The sequence below is a fragment of the Loxodonta africana genome, chromosome 3, assembly GCF_030014295.1.
Source record: "Loxodonta africana isolate mLoxAfr1 chromosome 3, mLoxAfr1.hap2, whole genome shotgun sequence".
In the NCBI taxonomy this organism is placed as follows: domain Eukaryota; kingdom Metazoa; phylum Chordata; class Mammalia; order Proboscidea; family Elephantidae; genus Loxodonta; species Loxodonta africana.
The window spans coordinates 146,136,106-146,142,407 of NC_087344.1; positions in this window are offsets into that span (position 1 = coordinate 146,136,106).

Below are 6,302 nucleotides of genomic sequence, written 5' to 3' on the forward strand. Positions count from 1 at the left end.
GCGTCTTGCAGCACACACCTCGGTTTTCAAAGTGCTTTTCCGTATCTTATCTCACTTGAGCCTCTCAAGCATCCTGGAGGGATTTTATAGTCAGGAAAAACACGAAATCAAAAGGCTCAATTTACTTGCCTAAGTTCACATAACCAGTGGTACTTGAATAAGACTTTTTTACCCCAAATCCACTGCTCCTTCCATGATAGAGTACTGTCTTAAAGAAGGTGGCACAAGGGCAGTATCATATGGTGGTTAAGAGAACAGTAGATCTGGGTTTAGATACCAGCTCTGCCACTTTCGAATCTGTGAATTTGGGAAAGTTACTAAGCCTCAGGAGCCTGCCTCAGTTTTCCCATATGTATGATGGACATGATACATACATCATAGGGGTCGGGGGCTGAATGATTTAATGCAGAAACAGCACTAAACCTGGTACTTAGCAGGCCCTCAGTGAATAAAAAAAAAGAAAAAAAATTTTTTTTTTTAGTACCTATTAAAAACAAAAAAAGAGAAATGAGTCTTGGTTGAGAACTTTGCGTGCAAATCTCACTTCTGTGATTTTTCACTCTGTTATTGACAGTGTTAGTCAAAGACGTCCTGTGAGCTGCAGTATCCTGTCCCATCAAATGAAGGCAACGGGGGCTTGATAAGAAAACCCAAAAGAACCATCCTTCTGGACCTCTGTTTTTAGCACAGTGCTCTCCATTGTGTGTGTGTGTGTGTAGAGCCTAGTTGTCTGGGGGAAAGGAGGAATGAAGGAGTGAAGGATCCTGATATCAAATTTGTCAGATTTTCCCTTATGTTAACACTCACCCAGCACCCAGCCAAGAGGTTTACAGTGGGGGTGATTAAAATGCAAAGGAAAGCGGTGACATTTGGAAACTGCCACAGCTGTTTTGGAAAATACACACCAACACACAGACAAGGCCACTATTGATCTCAAGGACTTGATTCTAGGATGGCAACAATATGACTTGGTAATTAGATTTCTTAAATTTACACCATTTGTTTAAAATCCTACAGGTCACAAACAAGTAAATGACAACACTCACATCGCCGAGTCGGAATCAACTCGATGGCAACAGGTTTATGGGGCAGGAATAATAATAAGGCAGAGAAGCCAGCCCAGAGAAGAGACTGTTTCTTATTACCAGGTTAAATAAAGTGGACATTTAAACTAGGAACGGTTTGTTTTGTGCCATAAAAACCACTTTAACAAAGTTTCAGAAATGCAGGGTTCTCTTTCCAACATTTTCAAAGGAAAATGGAGCAATTATTGCTGAGATGTGCCACACAAACAGGAAAACCAATAAGAGTCAGTGCAGATTCCTGCAGAGGGTAAAAGTGGTTCTTGAGGAAGGACAACACTCCTTAGTGTTACACTTGACCAAACGGGTCACAACTCAGGCTTCCAAAGTTACAACTCTTTATAATTCAATGCCTAGTTGTTCCCAAAGGAGCCCTGGTGATGCAAAGGTTAAGTGCTCAGCTGCTGAGTGAAGATAGTTTGAACCCACCCAGCGGCTCCACAGGAGAAATGTCTGGCGATCTGCCCCCATAAAGATTACAGTCTTACTTATGTACAGCTACACACCTCATGGGATTTGATTCCTTGGTTTGGAAGTTTAGGGTCATGGTTTTGTGGGACATCACAGTTAATTGGCCTAATAATGTGCTTCTATTCTACTTCCTAGTTTGTTGCGTAGTTCCTGCAATCTTAAAAGCTTGCAAGCTGTCCTCCAAGGCACAAAAATTGATCTCTATTCACCTGGAGCAACAGAGGAAGATGGAGAGTCAGGAACAGGAGGAGGAAATGGAGTGTATGACTGATTGCCTCCATGAACAACTGCCTCCTTTGCCATGAGGCCAGAGAACTGGATGGTGCCTGGCTACCGTTGTTGAACATTTTGATCAAAGACTCTCTAGAAGAATCCTGATCAAAAGGGGGAAAATGTAGAACAGAATTTCAAATTCTCATGGACTCTAGAGATTTCCTGGGGCCATGGAGGCTGGATGAACCCCTTAAACTATTGCCCTGAGATAATCTTTAAACCTTAAACCAAAAATACCCTTCAAAGTCTTCTTAAAACCAAACAACAGTTTAGCTTAAGTACTAAAAAATATTTGCCTTGAGCATTACGCTCTTTTAATACTATGTATATTTTTTTATATGGAATCAAAGTGACAACAACTTGAAAGATTTTATAGGAAACTTAGACGGCAGTGAGTTTATGTTAGTGGGGGAGGAACAACTTAGAAAAGGAGGGTGAGAATGGTTACACAACTCAAAGAATGTAATCAATGTCATTGAATTGTACGTGTAGAAACTGTTGAGTTGGTTTGTTTTCTGTGTATATTCTCAACAACAGCAACGAAAAAGATTACAGCCTAGAAAACCCTATGGGGCAGTTCTACTCTGTCACATCGGGTCATTATGAGTCGAAATAGACTCAGTGGCACCTAACAACAACAACACGTTGCTGTCAAGGAGCCAGCCATCCCAGAGGAGGTTGGTGAAGTATGGGATCCTTTCAGTTTGAGCCTTGAGAGCAAAGCTTCCTTCCCAATACCTTTCCATTTTGATAGCTCAGGCCCTAGCCTGGGTTTTAGGACCTCACCCTAATTCCCCTTTTCCTCTGTCCCCTCTCCATGAGCTCTCCCCTGAAGTCTAAGACGTCCTTTTCCCAAAACAAACCTTGTTTGGACCCTCTCGATCCTCAGAGAGAAGGTTCCTAGATGGCACAAATGATTTGCTCTTGATTACTAACCTAAATGTTGACAGTTTGAATCCACCCAGTTGTACAATAGAAGAAAGGCCTGGCAATCTACTTTTGAAAAGATTACAGCCAAGAAAAATTGAAGCCAACAAAGCAGTTCTACCCTATGACATAGGAGGTCGTCATGAGTCAGAATCTACTCGATGGCAAGGGGCTGGGTTTTATTTATTTACTTATTTTTTGTCTTCTCAGAGAAACTCTAATAAGTAAACTTCTGCATAAACCCTTTATGGGAGGGGCAGCCTTTGTCAAGCCTCAAAAAAATATTCCTGTTGCCTCCCTCCTCTGGGGCACTGAATGCCTTAAGACATTTAAGTCTTAAGACACTTAAGTAAGAGCGGCCAGGGCCATTGTAGTGATCGCTCACAGAACAAAGACTCACTCCAGCAAAATTTATCATCTTCCTAGATGGAGCAAACCTGTTGCTGTAGAGTTGATTCCAACTCACAGCAACCCGACAGGACAGAGTAGAACTGCTCCATAGGGTTTCCAAGGAGTGCCTGGTGGATTTGAACTGCTGACCTTTTGGTTAGCAGCCAAGTTCATAACCACTGCATCACTAGGGCTCCAGATGGAGCAGAGCCTGACAACTTTTAAACAGAAACAGCCCCAGCTAAAAGTAATGTCAGGTTCTGCCTAACCAGGTATGCCAACCAAAACCAGACCAACCACTCTCAAGTCAACTGCTCTGACTTGCGGTAACCTCACGTGTTTCAGAGGAGAACTGATTCCGCAGGGTTTACAGTGGGTGTGACCTTTCACTTTGGATGAACGTTTCTGAAGGTGTAGTCTATGAACTGCTTCAGAATCACCTAGGATGCTAGTTAAAATACAGATTCCCGGATCCCACTCCTGATCTAATAAATCTAAATTTCTGGTAATGGGTCCATGCATTGATATCCCAGGTGATTCTGATGCCCACTAAGGCTTATACTAATCAGTGAGAATCTGCTTTGTCTGGTATTCACTCATTCTGTGCACAGATATTTATCGAGCACCTACTATGTGTCAGGCATGGTTCTAGGCTCTAGGAATACAGCAGCGAATAAAACAGTCATTGCCTTTAATGAAGCTTACCTTCTAGAGGGGGAGAAAAGTAACCAATAAGTAGATAAATAAACACATTTTAACATCACAGAGTAGGAAGTGTCATGAGAGAAATAAAGCAGGGTAAGGGGATGGAGAGCGGGGGTGCTGTTTTTAGATACGGTGGGAAGATAGATCCCCAAAAGGGGTGCTATTTTTAGCTAGGGTGGAAAGGCATTTGAGCAGAGACCTGAAGGCAGTGAGGGTGCAAGCCAACAGACATATGGGAAAAAAAAAAAAAAAAGGCTTCCTGGTAGAGGGAACAGTAGGTACAATGGGCCCAACACAGATGGATGCTTGGCTTGTTCAAAGAACAGAAGGAGGAAAATGTGGCTGACACAGAGGACATGAAGGGGACCGTGGTAGAGGCATGAGATCAGAGAGGAGTGTAGATCAAGAAGGCATTTGAGGACTTTGCTTTTATTCTAGGTATAGTGAGAGGCTATCCCTGGGTGGTGTGAATGGTTAACACACTTGGTTGATAACTCAAAGGTTAGAGGTTTGAGCCCACCCAGAGGAGCCTGGAGATCTACTTCCAAAAAATCAGACATCAAAAACCCTATGGAGCGCAGTTCTACTCTGACACACATGGGGTTGCTGTGAGTTGGGATCAAATCCAGGGTAAGTGGTTTGGTTTTTAATAAGAGAACACCGCAGGTTCTGAACGGGGCAGTGACATGCTCTGCTTCTGGGGTCGAATGGGTTCTCCTAACTCTTCTCCCTCTAAACCTTCTCTCTAGGTGTTCCCATCCAGTTCTATGTCTGTTACATGAAGAACGGATTGAAGGCAAAAATCTACCTTTAAGTCATAATTTGTGTATCTACCATTCATTGAATTCTCCACATGTGCCAGGCATTTATGTAATTCTGTGACATATGCACAAAATTATCACTCCTATTTTATAGATGGAGCCCTGGTGGTGCAGTGGTTAAGAGTTCAGCTGCTAACCAAAAGGTCGGCAGTTTGAATCCACCAGCTCCTCCTTGGAAACCCTATGGGGCAGTTCTACGGTGTCCTATAGGGTTGCTACGATGAGGAAATTGAGCTCAGAGAGGTTACACAATTTGGAAAGTGATGAAAACTCAGCCGTCTGATTTTAACCAACATGCTCCACCTTTTCCCCTGATAGAACCACTGAGCTTCACTGCACCTCTCTGAGTAAAACTAAGCATACAGATATTGAAGATGTAACAAAGATACAAAAGGGGTCTGGATTCATGACCTGTGCAGGGAAGGTTGGAGCAAACTCATGCTTATTGAAACCTTGGAGTTTCGGCTTTATTATTTGCAGTTTGTGCTTTAGTTAACTTCTTTTTCTGTATACTTGCTAGTGAGTAATGTAAACCCAAAGTCATGGCCCTAAAAGCCACTTAACCACAAGGAGTTTAATTTATACCTACCATTTCAGACCACCTTCTTTCTCTTCCTTAGCCGTTTCTGACCACATCTGTATCCTGCTCTATTAACTACAACTCAAAGTTGCTTCCAAATTCTGTTTATTTTCCTTTTTCCAACCGGTCTTTCTTTTGGGGAATTATCTACATAGTTGCTACATGGAGATCAAAATTAAATTCTTCGTTAGAATGGGACGTTGGTGTTTGGTGGTAGAATTCTCACCTTCCATACAGGCAACCCTGGTTCAATTCTCAGCCAGTGCACCTCATGCGTGGCTACCGCTTGGCTGTCAGTGGAGGCTTGCATGTTCCTATGATGCTGAACAGGTTTCAGTGGAACTTCCAGACTAAGATGGGCTAGGAAGAAAAGCCTGGAGATCTACTTCTGAAAATGAGCTAACGAAAATCCTATGGATCACAACAGTCCAATTCGTAACTGATCACGGAGACGGCCTGGGAGCAGGCAGCGTTTTGTTCCCTGTGCATGGGGTTGCTATGAGTTGGAGGCCAACTTGATGGCAGCTAACAACAACTTTGTTAGAATTACTCCTCTCAGTTATCCAGTACGTTGAATAGAGCCCTAACCAGAGGCAGCTCACCTAATCTAATAGCCATCTCATTAACATATCCAACAAGAGTCTAAGTATGCTGTTGAGAGATCTAATTTTTATATAATATTTTTGTAAGCAGCCTTAGTTAGCAAAGAGCTTTCTAATGGGAAGGCATGGAATACGAGTTAATTGCCGTTATGGTTTTCCAAGTTTAAACTATTAATTAGTAGCTTCCAGTATAACTGACAGAAATGCTGGTGGTGTAGTGATTAAAAGCTACGACTGCTAACCAAAAGTTTGGCAGTTTGAATCCACCAGGTGCTTCTTGGAAACTCTACGGTGCAGTTCTGTTCTGTCCTACAGGGTGGCTATGAGTTGGAATCCACTTGACGGCAATGGGGGTTTTTGTTTTTTTTGTTTTTCCTTTGGTTTAGTATAACTGACAGAGAAACAATCAGAAGCTATTCTCTATTACCAATACAGTGCAATTATCAGTCAA